Source organism: Varanus komodoensis, unplaced genomic scaffold (assembly GCF_004798865.1).
Source record: "Varanus komodoensis strain SLA01 unplaced genomic scaffold, ASM479886v1 scaffold9, whole genome shotgun sequence".
NCBI lineage: Eukaryota > Metazoa > Chordata > Lepidosauria > Squamata > Varanidae > Varanus > Varanus komodoensis.
In genome coordinates, this window is record NW_025336598.1 from 37701900 (window position 1) to 37725822 (window position 23923).

Here is a 23923-nt window from a genome sequence, read left to right on the forward strand (position 1 = left end):
TATCCCTATGTAAGGAAATGCTCCACTTGTTGAATTTCCACATGTCGTGCAACTGTTTAAAGCACAGGAAGCCATCCCCACTTAAAAAGCTGGCAACCCTAGCACGGAGTTGGGAGATCCATGGAAAGCTCTGATTATGCATGGGCAGGAGCAGTGGGAGAAAGATATGCTCCGTTCACAGCAAAAGTCCTGGGCTATAAGGGTAAACAGGAGACACAGAAACAAAGTGAACATTGCACATTAGGCTACATGTTCTCAGCCCAGCACTGACAGATGAATAACAAATGCCTATGTTTGAAAGCCCTATTTTTTTTTTAAAGAGAGATCGCAAAATGTCATTAAAATGCTAATGAAGCACTATTTTATTGTAATAGCAGGGCAACATTCTGATTTTAAAATGTCACTGCATGCAAAATTGAAGGAGATAATTTCCATTCTAGGGCTCTAATCTGTGCCCGTAGTGGTTCACGTCCTTCTCATATGAAAGGAGCACAATGAATTAGAAATAATGGCTGACAACCAGCACTAACACAATAACTGAATAGTCAGGAAGGAGGTCTGACAAAACAGGCCAGGAAAATGTACTTGACCACAGTCAATGCCTCTCAGCAGCATCATATGTTTTATTTCAAAGGCTTAACCTCCAGCAGCAATGTCAATTCTCCACTTTCCTCCTCCTCTGATAATCCCTTGGCATATTGGGCTCTAGATAAAAATATAGCCCACAACCCCAAAGCAGCCTCTGTTACTGTGATGGGTCATTCCTCGTGATCCTAAAGGGCGACGCTATGTATTCTGTTAATCATGTGAGTGTTGCATTGCATCAAGATCCCAGAGCAAAGAATGTCCAATGATGTTCTTTGGAACACTCTTGGGGCTTTCAAGAATGTCCTATTAAGCATCAGGTTAAATGGGAGCAGAGCAACCTCCAGATCACTAACTCACAAGCTGTTTAGGGCTTGATAGATCAAAGGCAAAAGTTTGAAATGTGCCCAAAACTGTCTGCAATGGGGGGTGGGTAGGATCCACAGCGAATGAGCAGAGGTTTTTGGCAGAGGAGTTGCAGTGAAAAAGGCTTTGTGAAAAGGAAAGGTTTACAACAAAACATGAACCCCACCCCTTATCTATGCTTCCCTGGAGGAGATAGAGTGGTACTAGTTTATGAAATAGATAACAAGAAGCATATTTTTCAATACTGATTTCTCTGATGGGTTGTCCATGCCCAATCTGGCCCCCTCCAGGTATTTTGACCCATAGCCCCAGTTATCCCTTACCACTGGTCATACTGGCTAGGGCTGCTGAACACTGTAGGCCCCAAAATCTGTACAGGTTGGGAAAATATGGACTAATGTGAAAATTAGGGAAGACATTCTCAGACTGTACTCCCATTTTATGGATTGAAGGCTAACCTAGATGAAAACAGATCAGTAGCAAAGTGTGGATTAGAACTCAAACTTTGTGTGTGTTTTGTACTTGTATTCAACTGAAAAATGAAGTTTTTAAAAAATCACTGGTATTCACAGATGACTGTTGTTCTCTGTTGTTGCCAACAAATCACTAATCATATCCATAGCACAAAGGAACTAACAACACTAAACCCAATATATGTTGCAACCAATATTTATTAAAAATGATGTGTTGTTACTAGAAAAATGAGACAGAAAATACAGAACATTTAATTCAGTTCTATAAATTTCTAAAATAGAATTGTAAAGTGTGTGTGTGCTTGCAAGCATGCCAGAATTACTTACTTTAGTCATATATTTGTTAAAAGTATTTTTAACTTGGATTTTACCCTAGGTTATCAGGCCAGAAAAGAAAAGAAAATATAAATAATCACAATAAAAAATAACAAAAAACGAAAACCACAAAGTTAGGAAAAAACCCCCCTCCAAACAAATGTTATCAAAAATTCTGAACATAACCTCACAAATCTAACATCAGTTATTTGAAAACAAATTCCTTCTTATTCATTCCTGTTCATTTTTGGCAAATGCCTGTGCTTGTATTTTTGAGGAGAAATCTTTGCCTCTATCAGAATGCTAAATGATGGGTGAGGGGGCAGAGAATAAATCTTATTTTCAGTGTATACAACTGGAAGAGCAACATTCCAGAAATTGCCACAAGGCTGAAATTCCAATGTGAAGATTTAAAGTGACACAAGACTAATCACAAGTCATTCACTCACTCCCCCAATACCTCCAAGATGTCTTAACCTAATAGAGGACTACGGTGCCTCAGAGAAGGTTTAAACAACCTTCTGTACAAAACATGTCCATTTGTCTCCCCAAAATTAAAATCGAAGATGAACGTGAAAGCCTTTACAAAGGGCACCTTCCAGCCTGGACCATTCCTCTTTACGGCCTGGGGCAATTGCTATTTTTCCAGGGAGAACAGGGGAGTAGAGCATTAAATACAGCATTTTAAAGAAAATGTTACCCGCTGCAAAGGCAGGAGGATGGATTCTTATAGCTGAGTGTTTTAAAAAGCACATTCAGACTTGCTCTTTCTGCCTTTTTTTTTTTTTTGCATCACTACTCACCATCAAACGGTAATTCCCTACAACTCTACCAAGAGCCCCACCAACTCCTTCTGCAGTTTTCTTGTAAATGATTCATATTCTACTCTGAAGATGTCTACAGTATGACTCGTCCTCCTTCCTGTAATTATACTGCCTGATTACATCCAGTGAAATTGTGTAACATGGGTAGACCTTGTACGCTGTAATCATCTCTTCCAACTGAGAGATAACCTGCTTGCACTCCCTAAAGCACAAACCCCACTGCAGTGAATGAATAGGAAGACATTTTCCTTTGAATCGTACCACTCTTAACTTTCTCACGCTCAGCAAGAATTTTTTAGAAATACTAAGCAAGCAACCCATGGCCTTGAGGCTCAAGGCCTTGATAACAGTGGGTCTGAGAACTATTTCACAAAAGTTAAGTTTTGCGTTTCAGTCATACACTAAAGTACTTTGTGGATACACCTGCAATTGTATGCACAATGTAAATAGGATGTACAAAGGTTCAAAACCAGATATCTGTTGATTCACACTTGGTGACAAATCCTGACTTGCTCCAAAGATCAGCTGAAATTCTCCAAAAGGTGCAATCCTAGCCTACCACCTAGGAAAACAGACCAAGTTAATGGTTTTCCTTCATTTAAACATCCTGAGCCCGTGACTCAATTTCGCACATTTCCAAGCTAATCCTTAAAAAATGTGTCATTTTCTCAATGTTACAGACATGGAAATAAACTTCAAAGAGCATAAATAACTTCCTTCTGGAATTTAACCATAAAGTTTTCTGCAACCAGTGAAAATGCACACAACTAATTCTCTTGCTTCTTCATTCAGATTTAAACATTTAGCACTACATGAGAAATCTTCCTTATTTGTCACACCTTTGAAGTTCTTCTCTGCCCTGTGATCTAGTTACATTTTAGATTAACAGAAAAAAGACAGGAAGCCTTCCTAAATCTCACCTGCCTTTTTACAGAATTGCTCACAGTATCACTCCAGCAAGTGAGTCATTTATCCTCTCTGGTGTTTTCCAGTTGCCAATGCCAGAATACTCTTTTTCTGTTGAAAATGTTTTCCCTTCAGGCCACTTCTTCTTGTTCTACCTTGTTTGAAAAATATTTCTGTTTCTTCATTCCACCTGTATGGTAGATGGAAATTTGTGACAATAGCAAAGCAGGCCTCCTTCACCTATCTCCCCCTGCCCCCCTTTCCATCTCATTTTGTTGTACTTTGTGTGTGCTTTTCTAAAAAGTTCTTTCATATGTATGTTTTCGCTGAGGGGCCTTCTTTTAATCCTTCCTAGAAAAAGGAGGCTCTAAATTGCATTCCAGGACTTTGCAAAGCTCCCAGGTTATATAAAGCATTGCTATGGGCAACCAAAACACTAAATCACCTTGAACTATGATCTTAGGAGCAGCATTAAGCTAATAAGAGTTTCCTCTCAGGCTCAGAACTTAGTCAAGTCTGTGGCTTAGCACTGCTATGAAGTTCAAGGCAATTCGGGGCCACTCATATCACTTTTTGTTGACACAGAAACCTCATTATCTGTGGTTTGCAGGTTACTTGAGAAAATGCTCCTTTTTCTATGACCCTCTTAAATTCACGTTTAAAAAAAATGTGAATTTGATGCTCCGTTATCACATTTGCTTTCCTACTCCAACTCAGAGGTCCAAACGCATGAAATACACATTAGCCCACCTTGCTTCTCACATTTCAACTTGAAAAGAGGAATTTGCAAACTGTTTTCAGATTATGCCTGGATAATAGCCATTAGTTAATTAGCTCTCCAGATTAATTAGCATTGCCTCCATTTATAAGCTTCCAAAAACAGCACTGGCTTTATTCCACAAATGCATTATGTTCTATTCTATTAGGTTGTGCATGTTATTCTGAAAGTGCTTCTGTGCAGGTCTTATTAACATGGTAACTATACAATAATCATACATGTGATCCTATATGAATTTAAAATGTATATATTTCTATTAAGCGCTGTTTGAAAGCGCCTGTAAGATTGATGGAGGGAGGGAGGGATGGAGGCCTCCACAAGATGCACATGAACAGGGCTACCTGAAACAACAGCCATTATGGAATCTAAACAGCATTGGAGGAATCGAAATGTGAATCTGTTGCGGCAGAGGGCTTTGGGGAGTCTAGTCTCAGAGAAGCCTTGAGGCTTCAGCCTCAACAAGAGATAAACCAAAGGCTAAAAGGGAAGGAATACCCCAGGAAAGTATTAACACACACATCCCTTTCCGAGACCACTGGGAGAAGCCTCGACTGTTGGACTATTATTATGCATGCAATAAACATGACCAAATGGTCCATTCTTTTTGCATCAACCTTTCTGACAGTGCACCATGGACCTAGGAAATGCGTTAGATGCTGAACATGTCCAGTAGGCCCACAAGGACAAGGCACACTATCTGTTGCATAAATCTTGATGTGATGCAGGCACACAGTTGAAGGAAATTTCCTTTCCCTCTCCTGGGACAGCACCACCAACTAAGAAATGAAGCAACTTTATACAAAGTCAGAGGTAGGTTATCAAGTTAAGGACTGCCCCACTTGAGGGACAGCAGCTCAGCCTTCTTCTAACCTGGTGCCCTCTGGAAGTTTTGGAGTTCAGCTCCCAGGATTTCTTATCACTGGCCATGCTGGTTAGAACTGATGTGAACTGGAAATCCAAAATACCTGGAGAGCAGAAACTTGGGCAAGGCTGGTTTCTATGCATGTAGAATTGTCATTTGTTAATCCCTACAAACATGTGTCTTCCATAAAGGAATTTTGTAAATGAGTGAAAAATAGTTACCTTTTCTTACTATATTGCATGCTCCCATGCATTATACAGATGACGTTGGTCCATGTGCAGAAAATTACTGTCATAAAGCTTTCCCTTTGCTCCCTTTCCTGATATCTATCAACTGTGCACAGACATCTGGCTAGTCACAAGTGTGTGCATGGGCCTCCAAAGAACCTCCATCGTAGAGGCACTAGGTCCCATGAAAGCCTGCATGCCTATAGAGGCTTCCCCTTCTCCAGCGTATACACTTAACGGGTGCGTGTTGCTGGGTGAGATACAAAGAAGCTATACAATCTCCAAGTCTGGCCCAGTGGTTGCATTGTCACCTGGGGAGATTTTTGGTCATGAAAATTCTATTTATTATGTTTATATGCCACCTTTTTCTCCCTCTCAATGATCTTCTCACTACAACAACTTTGTGAGGTAGGTCAGGCTCAGACTCTGTGCGTAGCCCAAAGTCAACCAGTTGGCTCCATGGCTGAATGGGATCTAGAACCCAGGTGAACTGAATGAATTAGGGAAGGAAATGTCTATTAATTCTCTCTCTTGAACTGTTCCACTTTTATGGCTTCTGACAGAATTCATGTGTCATCATAATGCCCATTGATACGATTATACTTTGGCCACAACCAGGGCTGGGCAACTTGTGGTCCTTCAGTGTTTTGGCCTACTATACCCATCTTCCCTCACCAATGCACTACAGCTGAAGGCAGCTGCAGGTCAAACAGCTAGGGAGCCACCTTTACACCTCACCTTTACACTTCAAAGAATTAAATTCCATCAAGCTTGACTTTTGTCTCTTTTTAAAACTCTGGCCTAAGGATGCAGCCACTGTTGAGAACTCTTAAAAGGGCAGAGTCTCCTGTCCTTTCTTGGAATGTGTAGTTCTAATCATGACACCAAGGCAAAGAAAGTCTTATATTAATAAGCTACCTCAGCAGCATTTTACTCCTGCTCTCACTAAGAGAAGTGATGACAAAGTGCCAAGAATGCAGATTCCAAGTCTCCCTGAGTCCACAAAAGCAGCTACCTTTTGTTCTCACCTTTCTATCACCCATGACGTTGCATTGTGTTGACACACTGATAGAAAACAATAAAAAGTTTGCCAGACTACTCAACAGTGCAGGATGTAGCCTGGATTAACATTAAAATGTTTGGTCTGACTTTGGAGCACAGCCATCCTGTAATATGGGGTTACTCAATTGCATCTGTTCATTCTCACTTTACGGCACCTGATTTTACCATTCAAAGAAAAAAGACCAGGAGTTACTTGCAGTGGAACTGAGTAAACCTCATCAGATTTCCAGAAGGCTAGCCAAACCCTTTTCTACACTTGCCTTAAAGGTCATTTGACAATAAGGACTCATTCCTTTCTCTGGAGCACCAACCAAATACCACTAATGGCATTCCTATTTAGATCATTGGTTAAGATGAACATCCCAAAATAGATAGGGATTGCCAGTGTGATACAGACTGTATACTGGTCCTGAGATAGCATTCAGACACCACCTGGCAGTGGGAGACAATGAAAGTGGAAAGTGACAGCAGGAGGGAAAGGTTTGGTATGTCCCTGCTAACCCAGTGATGAGGTTACCACCTTCTATTTTCTTCCTTTGGTAAGACATCAATTGTATTGCTTTTCAGTGATTTCACAACTACGCAGGCAAGAAAACATCCAAACAAAATCAATTACATCATCCTAATACTAATGTACATTTTTAAAAAACTGAATTAGGATTCGGGAGTTACAATGTGGTGTAAATCAAATTAGAAAGATGCAGAGCAGCAGAATTAGTTAGCATTTATGGAGAGGAGCTGTTTTCAGGAGTGATCCATCCAGATACACTATACATGGATGCAAGGTAGCAAAGAATGATTGTGTTTAGCTCCACTGTTCTTAGCTGGCCCAGTACAAATGTATTAAGAAATCAGATTTTTGTACGGTGTGAAGAAGCTTCAGCAAACTTTGGACTGTATTCTTCCCCACTCCCTTTCATGTTTTCAAAAAGTTCAGATACTGTTGCAATCTTGGGTTCAAGATATCTGCTTCTGATTTTTAAAGAAGTATAGTTCCCCATGACATCCCAACTTGGGGAATTATGGCTAATTTATACAATGGGTGAGTTTTGTCTCTATGGGCCCTTTCTCCAAATATCTTTTAAATACTAAACAACTTCCCCATGAGAATGGAAATTCCAGGTTCATCATAATCTCTCCAACATTTATTAGATTTCAGGCTGATCATTTAAATGTTTATTTTGCATCTTAATCAGGGTGACATGCCACCTAACTGGACTTCTAAAAGGGAGCTCTCAGATCTTAATAGATTTCATAGGACACTTATAAACAGATTAATCTCACTGGAACCTATAAAGATAAGCTAGAATTTATACAGTTTGGACTAAAAATAGGTATACAGTACTGACAGGGTACCAAACAGTCTTGACTTCCTGCAATGATACCCTAAAGCATTCAAAGAAAATACAATGAATATGATGGGCATATTTAGAGAAGAACCCTAAATAACCTTCTTTCTGCCAAGGATAAAAGTTAGATTCTCTCTCTCAATCTCTCTCAAGTTTGGAACAGTCATACAAGCAGAGAAGCTGGAATGTAAGATGCCCATTTTTTTAGACACAGCTGGTGGTCAGTTTATATAGATTGCTATATCTAGCACAAATTTGCAAAGGATAACAAATAGGATCACATTAATTAGAGTGATTATTCTATGCATGTTTAGACAGAAAAATGTTCTGTAACTCCCAGCATGCTCCTGAGACTTAGGATTCTTTTTTCTAACTCTTTCCCTACCATTTTCTCTCATGCTCTGCACATGGACCCAGAAGGAGTTGGGGATTGCAATGCAAGTAGCTCTCTGGAATGGCACAACAGATTTCTTACATCTATGGCTCCTGTTTGCTGGCATGAGGCCTTAGAAACAGCTGCCAATGGGTCTCATAAAGCATACTATTGTCCATAGTGTGCCAATTATATTCTGTCTCAACTAGCATGCAGCTTCCTTCCCCTGTCTCTTGAAATCCCCAAATTATTCGCATCTTATGCAAACAATACATTCAGCAGAGCTATCACAAAGAAAGAGTAATAAAATAACAAATACTCAGAAGAAGTCATGATATAAAATAACACAAACCGCAGATCTGGATCCAGCTTTTAGAGCCTTCCTTGGCACTCTATTCTGGCAGCAATGTAGAGAGGCATTCTACCTCAGCCCTATGAATTTGTGGAGTAAGATGTGCTGTGGCATTCCCTGCATTTTCCTCAAGTTGACTTCCTTGTGTTCAATGGGGTACAGGGACTTATGCCAATTCATCCCCTTGTGGAAACACTTCTGAGTACTGATAATAGTGCTAGACAGACTCAGTCCTTTCAGTGTGCAAAGCCAAGAATCAGCTTCAACTGTCAGGTATTAAACCAAGTTTGTGTCACCAGAAAGAGAGGCAAACTATGGATGTGACTACGACCCAGATAAACAGGATTGTCTCTGGCAGAGCTTTGTTCTTTTCCTAGGCTGCAGGACAGGCTTCCCAAATCAAGAATGCCCTTCTGCTTCATTTGAAAATAACACTGTTAATGTCAATTATTAGCATTAGCCCCTGGAGAGCAGCAGAAAACAACTGCATTGAAGAACACATGTAAAAATGATATTCCACACGGATGGCTAGGAGCAACCCAAGGGGTGCAGATCCTCCCCTGCTTTCTCAGCTTCAGGCAACTCTTGCTGTTTTCCAAGATGTTAAAAGTCTAGGCCAAGGGGACATGACCCATGTCGGTTGAATCCATACACCCACTCACAGGTTTTGTGGATGTAAACACTTTCTGTTTCCTACAAGCAGTGTTATGCTGCCTTACAGCCAGGAAAGGCTACAAGAACCTGGATGGAGGCCAAAGTATTAGTGTATACATCTAAACTCAGCATTTTAAAGTCTACCCCCCTGTTTGGTCTCAAACAGACCAAAAAGCAGAGTTTCACTGCTCTGTGCTATACTGAAATCCTTTTATGTGAAGTGACATAATAAATATTCAATAAGCTCCATTGCTGAGCTGAAGTTTGCCAAGGTTGATTTAGCTACTTTACCTTTAAGCTTTCCATATAATGTAATGCAGTTTCTCATATGCTAAAGACAGCTTCCCATGTTTTAGATGATCAGGGTTGTAGTTGTTCCGGCAGTACATCCAGGCATTATGGCCAGAATGGCACACAGCCATTTCTAGCAGTGAGGAGCCAGAAGCAATCACAGGAGAGTGGCCATAATGGGCAAAAGTCAGCAGGTGGACTTTCAGCAGGATTACCGTTTATTTAGAACAAGCATCCACAGCTTTTCTGTGCCTAGGAGTCACATCAGGTAGCACTATGAGACTACATGCATTTTCGCATACACTAACGCATGCACCACAGACACACATGTGCACACACAAAACCCCCTTTCAGGTCTTTAGGTAACCAGACTATGACAGAGACAGCTTTTTCCCCCATCTCCCCCTGCCCACACACTCCGTCTATACATGAGAAGTTCTGAATCAAATGCTACAATCATGTCTGCACTAAGCATCAAAAAGTATGTAATAGAAATACTACAAGGTTTATCAAAAAGAGTTTCCAGCTTGTCTTCTCTAGATTAGCGGAGGCGGGGTTGATATCTAGTTGGTTGGGAGATGGTTGCGGTGGTGGTTCGTCAGCCATGTCATAAGTGGATGGTGTTTTAAAATAGTGTAGGTGGAATATAAATTTTAAAATAGAATAAGCAAAGATAGACCAAATGCCTTACATATATTAAGGAGGAGTACCCAATTGCTGGATCTAGTTAAGCAGAATGAGAGTTTCACAGGCCTAACTGTTGCAACAAGATATTGTTTCTTAGTGGTAGAAAAGACGCATTCTTGATTTTCTCTGAAGCGTTTTTTGTGAAGTTAGTCTGCATGTGAAGGAAAAAGTTGAAGATTCTTGTGTTGATGCCCATGATGGTTGGGAGTTCCTGGAGAGGGAACTCCTAAAGCTGCAATCAAACAACCACAGTAGGAAAGATAAATGGGGTATCTCTAAAGAAGGCAATGGAGTTGCACAAAAATCTTAGTGATGAGCTGAAAAAAGGATGTGTGTAAGAAATGGAAGGAAAGGTCACCAAGGACAGCTACAGACAAGTCGCTCAGACTCATAGGAACACAGGGAAATGAAAGCTCAAAAGCAAGAAACAAGGCTTTTTCCAGTATGGTTGAAAGAAGAGAAGGAGATGGCAGCCTCCTTCTCAGTACGGCTACTGAAATGTAAATGGCTGGCAATGTGAAAGCAGAGCTGAGCTGTTTCCATTTTGCCTCCACCTTTTCCCAAAACTACAATTGCATGCGATCTTGTAATGCAGCAATAACTGGCCAAAGGTTGGGTCTGTGGTTCAAGATTCATTTTATCAGAGAACACCTAACTATCTTAAAGGAGTTCCATCTTCAGGGCCAGACAAATTGCAACCTAGGATACGAAAAGAACTCATTGATGTTCTCTCAGAAAATCTATCTATCCCCTTTGAAAAATCTGGAGAAAGGGTGAGACACTATAGGACTAGATTTGTTTGAATATCCCTGTGATCAGAAAGGAGGATTCGAGAAACTGTAGATGGGTCCATTTGATTTTGGTAGGAATATAAACTGACAGAGTATTAGAACGGACTTGAAAATTGACTTCTTTATTCTTCCTAAGCATCTGATTACAGTGCTATCAGACTAATCTTACCATTTAAAGGAATAAATAAATCAGGTAACCAGCTTTGTGGGGATGCTGACAGTGTTTATCATGATTTCAGCAAAATATATGATGAAATTTAAGATTAAAAATATTAGCATTGTGGTTCTAAGAAGATTCTGTAGCTAATCCCTGAAATATTACACCCTGACAATGGACATTTTTGTCTTCTTGTTTGAAGATAAGAGAGCAATTCATGACATGCCTCTTTCTCTCTCTATAGTGTATTTATTACATTTAAAACAAACAGCAAAGCATACGGAATATTTTTAACTGTTTGCTGTGATGTGACTCATTCACCAACACTCTCATTGAACTGCAGTCCAGTATCAAGAAATGATATTGTCAGAAGGTTGTTTATTCCCACTTCTCAGTGGTCTTACCAATTTGTTTCTTTGTTCTTGAGAAGCCTTCCTGTCCTTCCTCCCTTTTTATTAGAGAAAGATTATGCTTTTATCAAGCCGTTCAGTGGCACATATATGTATCAGGGTCTTTTACAACTACAGATGTGGTGATTTACAAAGCAAATGTGCAAAAATGGGGCTAATTTACAGATTCACACTTCCTTGTGAGAGAAAGCTTTCACACCTAAGATGTCACTCTGCTACTTTGACAAAGGGAAGAAACTGACAGAAAGTTTTCCTTATCACTGAGAGCCCAAGGGATTTTTTTTTAAATGCTTTCTCTCTACACACCACAATACAATGAAGTTCCCATGCTGCAAAAAACCAAGATAATTAATTTCAGCCCAACATAAAATGGCCCAATGTTCACTTTAAAGAAGAAAACTCCCTGCTGTTTGGCTGAAATGGGTACAGACAGCTCAGTAGGCTAAATTGCTTTAGGAAAGAATTGTTCATATGGTATAAAAAGCTACATGCACATGGAAAAATTAGCCAGAATTTGGAGCCATGTTTAGCCAATGAGAATGTCAAATAGGTCATTCAGCAACAGATGGATGTGAACACGCAACCCTCCAGATGTTGGTGCAGTCCTGCTCACCCTACACCATGGGTCCTCAGACTAAGGCCTGGGGGCCCGATCCGGCCTGCCATGCCCATTTGGACCCACCACACCCATGCACACGCCCGCTGCCCCGCACACAGGGCGGCAGCGGTTTGCTCACTCAGAGAAAACGCTCTCCAAGTGAGCAAGTCACTGCCTCATGTGCCTGCCTCGCCCCCCCTGCTGCGCGCACCTGCCCGCCCGTGCCTCGCCTTGCCTCACCACGCCCCCCGCCACCTCAGTGCACGCATGCACCGCCCCCACCCCCTCACTGGCCCACGTGCGCCACCAGCACCCCCTTTCCGACCCGCGCCCAGCACTGGCACCTTTCCACTGGCCCCCTGCTGAAAAAGTTTGAGGACCCCTGCCCCACACCATTGGCTGTCCTAGTTCTGTTTGATGGGAACTTCAGCCCAACAACACCTGGGGGCATCCGTGTTCTACATCCTGGTGTACACCCTTATATTGCAAGAAATCCAAAGCAACTGGTGATGTCCTATTCACTAATGGCTATTTTGACACACTGTAAGCTTCATGGACCTAACCGGGAATCAGCCGAGATAGGGCATGTGCAGATGGCGGGCATAACCTATCCCCAGTCCAGTTCCAGCTGTGGTCAACATGGGCATGGTCAACACAGTCAACTCAGTTCACCAGACTCTTATAGAAAACAGGAAGTTTGCTCATGCTTTCTGTATCTCCAGCCGGTTATCACCTTCCAAAATGGCACAACTTTGGTTAATGATGAGGTTAAACCATAAATAAAATAAACTCATGTGAAGCATTGAGTCAGACAACACTCTAAAGGAGACCTAAAGTCTCTCTTTGCCTCTCTGCTAACAAATCCAAAAAAACAGAAAGTTAGAGGAGTTTCCCTATTCACATGTGTTCAGGATAGAATACGTCTTGTGAAAGTCTAAGTCTAACGTGTTTATTACGCATCAGAAGCATATTTACCTGGATTTTAGTCTACAAGAGCTTATGCCATAACAAGAATGCTAGTCTTTAAACTAATCCTACCTGAAAAGACTGTCTTTAGGATAAAAGTACAGGGTCATTCCAAGCAGCCTCTATCTTTTTCTTGATATCTTGAAGAAAACTGATATTTCAGTGAAAGAAACAGTAGCTATTCCATTAGATACTTGACTGGCCATCAACCAGTAACAACTGGTCATGCACTTGAACTATTGACCTGCTGGTCAAACACTCTTCTATCCTATTACCTGTTCCTTGAGCTACTCAATCCTCTTAATGAACTTTTTTTTCTGGCCTGTCTTTTCTACTCTTATATAATTCAGTGTTCCTTAGAAGACCATGTGAACTATTCTTCTTAAGAGATTATACTCCTTTGTTTTACGTGCCTGGTCTATGCCAATTAACAATAATGGAATTGTACTTTAAACAAAAGGAAAACTGTATGCTGCCCTTCCTCAACAAAAGACCTGTGTTTCTTTTTACTCCATTATAAGCACACAGCTAACATGATAACAGACTGAAGTTCAGGTTTATTTTCAGTGAAATCAATATCAAAACTTTGTAAAATCTAAAGCTGAACATTCAACTGTGTAGGTATGGTAAGAGTTTAGCTCTGCTAGATTTATTTTGTTGATTTAAGCAGGATATCTCATACATGCATTTGGGACTTCTTAGTGACCACCCTGAAGATGAAATGATTTTAAAATCCGAATGCAATACTATAACCCATTTTAGAAAATTATAAATGGTATAGTTCCAAGGATTTCTAAAGCGCCTCACAATAAGTGTCTTTGTTGAAATTGTTTCCAGCACCATAACAACTACCAATGCAAGCATTTCCACCACACTCTCCTATCTCAAGGCACAAGGAAAGCATACAAAGAACAGAAAGCTAATGGTAAGGGGCATACAGTGAATCCTGAATGTGGAAGGACTAAAATTAGACAAGTCATTAGGTTTTACAGCAGGGATGGAAACCTGTCTCAGCCTGCCACCTCCAAGCCAGGTTATGTTGCACTCTTAATTTCATCAACCTCAGCCTGCATATCCAACAGTCAGGGATGGCAGGAGTTGTGGTTCAACAACACCTGGAGAGACCCAGATTTCCCACTTGCTTTACAGTAATAAATTGTGAGCACTGAGAACAGAAGTAAATGAAAGTTCTCTTTTCCACAGCCTGAATTCCCAGGATGCTAGGACAGGCAGCAAAGGCATTATCTTTTGCCTAGATAAAACCCTAAGTGCCAGCTCAGGTCACTGCCTGAGCAGACACTGCTGTCTTCTTCCTATTGTGTTTGTTTCAATTACATAAACAACCCCCTTAAAAACAAAGCTGTATATGCACGACTATTGCTAGCCTTCTTTTGTTTTGTTTCAGTTCTCACCTCACTTTAGGTAGTGAAAAGCCCCCATGGTGTTTTCGCAGACAGCATGAATGCTCTCTCCTAAGCCCATATTACGTGTATCACTTTGATCCTCTACAGTTCTTTATCACATAGAGAGAAAGGAGTAGTAGGACCATGCCCCAGAAAAATGCAGAGGAATGGGAAAGGACTACGCCTCGGGTCACACCCCATCACGCACCACGCTTGGCACTGACCATGGATGTCAGCACACTGGTACAAATGTCTATACAGGGGGAAACCAGGCATGGTCACACAGGCACCTTTCAGTGGAGACACCCACATCAATGAGATGACAAGATGAAGAAATCCAGATAGCTGCTGGGGAATGTTAGGTTGGCAGCAGCTATGAAACATGCTGGAGCTTGTGGTCCCAAGTACTGAATATGGGAAATTCAGGCTCCTTCTTCTTCAAAATTATCTATTACCAATAGGACACCACTGGACTGGATGGCCCATGAAGGAGCATCCACCCTGAATCAGGCATGTTTCCAGTTACCACCTTCAAAGCTGTAGCTTCATTTTAGCACAAAATGTTAAGCATTGACCATCTATCATCCTCTAACGGTGCCTAAACCAGACTACCTGAGGTTTCTCCCAGGGCAGGACTGAACATACACAAAGCTGTATTGTGCAGCTCCTGCAGAATCCAAATACAATGTAGTCTAGCTCTGCACCACATGCAACCAGCCATGAAGGACAATGTCAGTACCATACAATTCATTCTGGGGGCTACCACCATTTGTTGCAATAGTAAACAACGGTGGAGATACAACTTTTGCATGCAATGTGCTAATGGCCGCACGCACATGCACACATTAACTGTTTTTTTCTAAAGCGCAAGCATCCTTTTGCCCAATTCCTCCCCAAGGTTCCATGTGTTAAAATGTCTTGAACATTTTTAGTTGCAGATGCCAATTATTCTTGCCCTTCAGCAGCTTCATTCATCTGAAAGTTACTATTCAATCCAGGACTCTTTGGATTTTGGAAATACTGAAGCCTCATTAATTCACTGGTTATAAAAGACATCAGTACTCAAAGCTTCAAAGCTCAACTAGGTGGATTTTTTTTCCTTTTAATGTAGGTGCTGAATCACTCATGCTGGAAGGTAATTCCAAGCTACTACACTTTCATTTCCCTAAAGAAAAGCCACAAGATTTCAACATTAAAAACATTTTAGGGAAGATCAGACAGAGTGAGATAAAGAATCTCAGGGAATCAAATCCAATATAATATTACAGCTGAATTTATCACTGAGAATTTTTGATTAGCTTTTAACCAGTAGTTCACACCCAGAGTTCCGTTCAGAAAAACTACACAAGCACTGAAACAGCAGCTGTTGCAATACTCTTATAACTGAAACCGAGGGGAAGGAGGCAAAGATATCCTGTCCCCCCCTGATTGTTTATACAGAAGATACCTGTCCCCTGGGAGCATCTTCCAATATCAAGCCCAAGCACTAGACATCACTGAAAGCATTACATTCTCATGGGAGCTGTAAGGTGTTCTGAAGACCTACACATAGGAGGATGCTAGTTCCTCTTGAGCTGTTGCCAGCCAAGGGGAAAGTCCCCAGACCTTGGGCAGAAAGTGCTGTGTACTTTCCAGGGTTTAGCAACCCATCTCACAAGCACACCCTCTCACCAGTGAAAGTCCCCAGGGCCAAGTGAGGGAGTGCAAGAGGCAATTCTCATCACCTTCATAGTTACATAGGTGGTATGCATACATGTCTTTCCCAAACAAGCTGTGTCACCAACAAAACCTGATTCACTCTCAAGATGCCTGTTCATTTTTTTGCCTACCTGCCTAAGTTACACATTGAGAGAGCACATCAGGCTAAGCTGGAAAGACACGGGCCTGCAGCCGGATGGGTGACCAAATGTGGAAGTGGAGCAGGAGATTGATGGCATGATAGGCACCTTTCGACTCTACTACTATTCTATTATGTTCTGTTCTATTCCCTAGGATTGGCGTGTGCAGCAAGCGTCTGACACACTGCCTGTACCAAACTGCTGGCTTGGAACCAACCTAAGCTCATGCTTAGAGGTATGCTATTCTGTTTCTCTCGTCCTGCTTCAGAAAGGACTGGCAGTGGGTACAACAGTCTACTCTGAGTGCTTTCCAGAGGGAGGGAACACAGTTGGAAGATCTACTGGTTAATGGTATCTTCCTATCAGGGGTGTGCAATTTTTGATGAATGACCTGGAGGTCATGCACTGGAACAAGCAACAAACTAAAGAAAAACAAAACTTGAGAAAAATGGAAAGGAAGAAAAGAGGGAAAGAATGAACTCTGTCCAGCATACCATTTTTCTGAGAAATTTGAATATATTATCATAAGACCAGAGAAAACTCCAAAGGCAGCTAGTTGCTCCAGTAGACACAAAGGAAGGGAGAGGCAAAAGGGAGCCATACCTGCAACAAGCACAGGAGGAGGCAAGGCTTCCACCAAAAGTGCTGTCTAGCTCTGGAATGCTCTGCACAATTGTTCTGCACAGGCATCTTTTGTTGAGCACCCAGACAGCCTGGACTACTGGGCGGTATAAAAATAAATACATGCAGCATATATATGCTGTCACAGAGACCACAAAGTAGCAGCCTATGATGCACTCTTGTGTCTACCTTCATGAGTTCCATAATAGACGCAAGCTGAGAGACCAATGAAACCTTAGCACCTTAAAGCAAGCAGAGATCAGTCTGTCATTTGAGAAAACCTGAGGATCTTCAGATATCTATCCCAGTTGTGCAAGGAGAATATTTGTGACAGTGGATGAGCAGCCTGAAAGGTATCTTGCCTGCCCTAACAGCTCCGATTCATATGCACACCGGCAGCCACTTCCTGGTAGTGCTATCCCAGTGGGCCCCACCGTGTGGGACTGAGTCAGGGGTCAGTCACACAGGTGTGCCTGGGTGAACAAGACCCATGGGCAACTGAGTGAACAGAATACTGGGCTAGACAAACCTCTGCTCCGATTCCAATACAGCTCTTACATTCTTACCTTACCCAAGAGGCTATGCATTCACCTATAACAGGGATATTGAGGATTGCTTTGCACACTGATTATTTATTTATTATTTAAAACATCTGCATGTCACCCAATTGTGCCAACCAAGAGATTATCAATTATTACATTTATATACTAACTTTCTTCCATGATGAAACTCAAGATGGCAGTACGAAGACTAGAGCCAACCCTTCCTTGTACCCTGGGAAATTGAGTTTCACCAGAATGTTGGTCCATGCCACAGCTTCTGGATCAGTGTACAAATGGCCCAAAATGTACTTGAATTACCACACAGGTATTACAAAAAGCACACTTTTTTGAAAGAGACACTATGTCTGGCAGGTGGGGTGGGGTGGGGGGCAGGGACATACACATATAGCAACCATGATTAGTTTCCTTAGAAAACTCACATATCTTCAGGCATTGTGCCTAATTCCATTCTCAAATTCTATGAAAAATAGAATAGAAAATAGAAAGGATTTTTTTAAGAGGGGAAGGGCCAAATATGTTAAAAATAAGAAGATAAAGATCACTATGCAAAAATTTTAAAAATCAATATGATAAAAAGGGACTGGTATGCACATTGTGGGCAGTTGCAGAAGAAGACAGCATTGTTCCATGTAAGTTGCAGGAAAGTGAAAAATGGCAACACGGGTGAATTTGAGATTACATCTCATTTTACATCTGACACAATTCTGCATTGTTTGATGAGCTGTTTATTGTACAGTTTGCCTGTTTGATTCAGGCATTTGTAAATCTTTTCACATAGCTGTGTTGCTGACACACATTGGTACAAAGCAGATGCCAGATCGTTATTATAATTGTCTTTTATTGTACAGTTCTGGCTGTTTTGCTGTTTGAGAAGAAGCATTCAAGGAACAAAGGGATCAGACAATTCTCCCAACTGAGCAGTCTCATAACATTTCTTGAGGATGGCAAAAACCTGCAACCGGTACACAGAGTATCCTTTGCAAATGGCCTTTCCCACCGTTTAGCAACTTACTTTTTAAAAAAAGCAATTAAGGGCAAAAGTAGCTGCCTATCTACATCCTCAAGGATTAAATGCTGGCTTAAAAAAGAAGAACACTTAATTCAAATGCCAAGCTCTTTCATTAGGGTGGAACATCAGCCTATGAACTAGCTCATCCAACAAACAGCCAGGAACTTCTAAGGGAAATTTTTGCTGTTGAGAATGCCTGGAATTCATTTGTACTTTAAAAGCCAACTGAAAATCGTATGTCAGAGGAACACTATTTTGTCAGCATTTTTCCACACTGAGTATTCCATACTTAGGAACCAATCTGCTCTTTACCCACCCTGGTGCATGTCAGCAAATTTTCCAACTTAAAGTTACCTTCAGCACTGTCGCTGATTCTGGATATGACAAAGTTGTCCTTGGTGTAAGATGAGACATCTGCTTCATACAACTCTTCCACAGCTTCACTGTATGAAGCCCTTGATGGTGCAGAACTGCTTGCCATCATTGATGGGAAAGAGGGGATTTTGATTTTGAGAGAGACTGCCTCTGAATTTCTGGACTGTAGTTAGTGGGCACACAATAGTGTATGTTTACTGGACTTCCGTGATAGGTATCGCTATGCAAAAACTGCCAGAGCTTGGTAGTTATTTAAAAAGTACCACTCCATCCCTGCTCTACTTCCATCTGCACTAGAAGGAAGTACCATGAAGGAAAGGTGGCCATCTAAAGGCCCAACATGTTTCCAAGTGACACCATTGTCAAAGGACAGTTTAAAAAGGGAGGGAGGAATCAAAAAAGGTCTGCTTGAGCTAATAGCTGGGGTGGGGAGAGGCATGGCGAGACAGTGTGGTTCAGGTTCACAGAGCAACAACGGGCCAAACGGCTCCAAAAATACAGCAGTTTATCTTGCCGAAACTGTAACAAACAAGACGAAACACAACTTAGCATTCCAGCCTGAAGGCATGCAGGTTTCTGTATGCCTCATTAAGGAAATTCTCACTTAACCACGCTTGGAAACTTGCTTTTGAACTTGTAAGTACATCTTTGCAACCCTTGGTGTAAAAACTTGTAATGAAGCAGCCAGGGAATGAGTTCACCAGGCAGATCACAGCAAACATCTCCTTACTGACGTATGGAAGTGCTATTCTTCCTTTTGTCAGGATCTAGGCTGCTCTGGTACCACAGTCCCAAGCTCTGCCAGAGCTCTCATTCTACTGATGCAGAGGAGCAGGAGAGGTCAGCTCTTCCCTCCAGAACCGGTCCCAGCAACGCAAGTCCTCCAGTCAGCTGTAGCGCCCGCTCCAGTGCCTGCTCCTTCCATGTCTCCTGCCTTGCTGTGCTGCCTCAGCAACACATGCCTTCCTGCATTCTGCCTGACCTTTCTTGCTACTGTCTCTTGCTGCATCTCCTGCCTTGTCATGTTGCCTCAGCAACACAGGTTTGCTTGTTTGCTGTTGTGCTTGCACCTTGCCTGACCATTCCCACTCCCGCTCCCTGCCTTTCCATGTTGCCTTGTTGATGTGCCTGCCTCTTGCCTGGCCTCTGTCTTGCCTCACCCAGTTATCCTGCCTCGCTATGCTGCCTCAGTGACACAGGGGTGCCTGTGAGCCATGGTTCAACTCCAGCATCTTGTCCGACCCTTGCTGGACCTGGTTGCTGTTGTCTCATGTATCTTGCCTTGCCATGTCTCCAGCCCTGTTATTCTGTCCAAGATACATGCACCTCTTACTTCTTGACCGCTGACTTTGAATCATAGAAGAGTAGAGTTGGAAGGGGCCAAGAAGACCAACCCTCAACTAGTGCAGGACTCCAAGTTAACCCATCCCAACTCAGAGGACTGTCCAGTCACTTTCTGAATGCCTGTAGTGTGGGAGAGCCCACAACCTCCCCAGGTAATTGGATCCATTGCTTTACTGCTCTGACAGTCAGGAATTTTTTCCTGGTATCTAGGCAGAATCTGGTTTCCTGTAAGAAGTCATGCACCTCAGATGATAAAATAACATCAGCACTTTTTGCAGCTGCATCACATTATTGGCTCATATACAGCTTGTGATCCACAACTCCTCCAAGATCCATCTCATTGGCAGTATTGTTGAATCAAGTATTCCCCATCTTGTAGCAATGTATTTGGTTTGTTTTTCCTAGGTGCAGAACTTGGCATTTGTCCATACTGAATTTCATTCTGTTGTTCTCAGCCCACCATTCTAACCTATCAAGATCACCCTGGATCTTTTCTCTATCTTCCAGGGTATTGGGCTACTGCACTCAATTTCGTGTAATCTGCAAATTTAATTATCTTTTCATAGTATCCTTAGATATTTCCTTATCTAAATAATTAATAAAATGTTGAAGAGCACTGGGCCCAGGACTGAACCCTGCATCATCCCACTTGTTATTTTCCCTAGTATGAGAAGGTGCACTCTTTGAGCAAATTCTGTGGCTGCCTATGGATCCAGCTGACTGTTGTTCCATCTAGCTCACTTTTACCTAGTTTGCTAATCAGGATATCATGGGGCATTTTGTCAAAAGCTTTGCTGAAGTGAAGATAGATTATATCCACAGCATCCCATAGTCCACCAAGGAGGTTACCCAATAAAAAAATGAAATCAGTAGTCTGCCAGGATTTGTTCTTGACAAATCCATGTTGGCGTCTACTAATCACTGCATTGTTTTTGACATGTGTGCAGCATGACTACTTTATAATCTGCTCCAGAATCTTCCCAGGGATTGTTGTCAGACTGACTGGTCTGCAGTTCCCAGGTTCTTCATTTTCTCCTTTCTTGAAAATGCAGACAATTTAAGCCCTTCTCCAGTCATCCAGCAATCCTCCTGTCCTCTCAAAGATGACAGACAGCAGTTCTGACCATGCCCTTCTGTTCTCAGGCATTCTTTTGGTCCCCGACCTTGGCCTATACCATGGCGTGCCATTAAAACCTGCTTTTAGGCTCTTGCCTAAAGTTCTGTTGCCCTGCTCGTGGTGCCTCTATTGCTCTTGTCTCATCTTGTCTCTGGCCACCCATATCCCAGCCATGGCCCCGACTCCTTTTCACTTTTGGTTGACTATACAAGGATAATATATATGCACAATTCTAAATGTATTAAAATCAGAATGCTATATTAACCAAAATGAAACAAAACAGGGGCACAGGTGGCCACAAGATGAAATAATTGAAACTGATTCTAAACAAAATTATTCTAAATTGGTGACCAAAACTGAAGGGATATTGCAAAAAGAAGAGATATGGCAAAAAAGAGGCCTGCAACCACAAAATTCCACAGAATTTTGGGTGTTGTGGTAGAAAAGGCCTTCTCCCTGAAGCCAAAATTCAGGTACAATGTACTTAACTCACCACAGAAAGCTACTAAAAGAAGGCTGGAGGAAGCATGCTAAAGGTGTGGTAAGAAAGTGGCTTGCATAAAACCCAGATCAGTAAGATTTTGACCAGAGAATGGAGTGTAAAGCAAATCAAATCAACATACATTTCATGATACAAAACATAATCAGATGAGGAAGCCCTACAAAAAACCCATAAAAGGCAGATAAATCACTAACCCCACTTGATTAAATCACCATGTTAAACTGTTGGTGCATGGATGACAGAATCATCGACTTGATCAGTGCCAAATGTATATGCATTCAAATTAACTATGACCTTGGGGTCATACAAGAATTGCATGCAATCAAAATCCAAGAACAACATCAATTCTATTCCAAATCAAACTGTACGTCATAAAACCCAACTACCAATTGTTCAGCTGAATAATATCACACAATTACACTTTTCCTATAATCACGACACGGTTCAAAGGTTACAAACATGGCATTCAGACAGTGACAAAATCAGCAACAACTGAAAGCGAAAGACAAAAGGAAGAATAGGTAATAGTCTTGGTGCTCTATTAAACTAGAACCCAACAGCTTTTTAAATTAATTATTTTTCATATTGATTATACATTACTTCTAAAGCATCACGGTAGATGGGGAAGGCAGAGAATGGAGAATAGAGAAAGGACTGGTAAAAGGACACAAAAGATCAGAGAGAAGGCAGGTAGGAAAAATACTCAAGCTGAGAAGTGCATCCCAAGGGCAGTGGCTGAAAAGGTGCTGGGGAAATAGGTGGGAGCCCCCGCCCAAGGATGCAAGGAACAGGAAGAGAAGGGCTCCCGCCCAAACTAAGGCTTGGCTGCAGAATCTTCCCAACAACATGCTCCGGGCAGACACAGACCCCTTTATGTGTAATGCAGAAAACCATGAAAGAGAATCTCCTTCCACTCTAGCTGACTGGGGAATAAGCCAGAACAGGATGAAGACTCCCTCTTTCACCCACAACACTAAAACTCAACCTGTTTAGCACATTGGTCTCCCTAGAAAATAAGAGATGTAAGCAGTATGTTTTAACTGCACACATCTTGTTTCTGAGGAAGAAATGAACATGCAACTGCCTACTGTGTAAAAGCAGTACATTATAACCTCTGACTCTGTCATATTGTTTTGTATGTTTAGCCATGGCTGAGTTGCTTCTATTCCCCATCCTCTTCTAAGAAGTCCACACGCTCTTCTTTAGAATGCCATCATTTTCCTGATTTCATCAGATGGGAAGTGAGTAATTCGCGACTACTTGCAGCTCTGAATTATTGCAGCCAGGCAACATTTGCAGTACAAACAAGTTATGAATTCCCTTGAACTGCCTATAAATCTTGATCATAACCAGGATTTCATCAGCTCAGTAGCAAGCCTAGATTCCCTCTAATTGTCAGCTTCACCTAATTCTACAACTTGATGGGTTTCTGTAGCATCTTTCTGAGAAATAATTAGTGTTTCAACCAACCCAGTTCCATGCCACATATGCAAGTATATGGCTTCTTCTAAGCACAGGTGAAATCAGGCTATATTACATTTTCTCTCTCAATGGACTCAACTTATGCAAGCTACCACATGCTTTGATAGCAAGCACGTGTTTGCCAGCCTGCCGACCTGCACCACCAACGAGTTTGTTGGCCTCACATGCAGTGGAGGGTGCGGACCCATTTACCAGTGTTGAAGCAAGAATCGATTGCCAAGCAATACTCCATTGTCAATTTCAGTATGTGGCAGAGGGAGACACCATTGGTTCTTCACCTCAGGACATACAATTTCTTGGGTTGACTCCTGCATGCGCACACTAAATGTTCTTTCAAGCTCTAGTTCATATCCCACACAACCCAGTGAACATTTAACAGATTGATGAATTAGCCTCCTTGGTGCAGTTTGATACTTCATCCAAACCCCAGCAGCATGGACTATCTGAAGGTTGTTTCCCCCTCAAATAACCCATGCCAACCAGGCTTTAACAGAACCACAAGCTATGTCAGAATGCAGCTTGTTGTTTAGTAACTTAGTTGCACACACCCAGCATACAACACCAATTTGAATAAACCTCTGTTTCTTTAATAAGCTACAGCAGCTTAGTCTGATCTTGCAAACCAGGTTTTGGTGTGTTTAAC

General features: G+C 41.8%; 1 protein-coding gene across 14 annotated transcripts in view; it reads right to left on the bottom strand.

Moving 5' to 3' along the window:
* The window catches only part of FMNL2 (formin like 2), a 279853-nt gene that overhangs the window by 118715 nt on the left and 137215 nt on the right, over positions 1-23923 (bottom strand). The gene's annotated exons all lie outside the window — the stretch shown is intronic.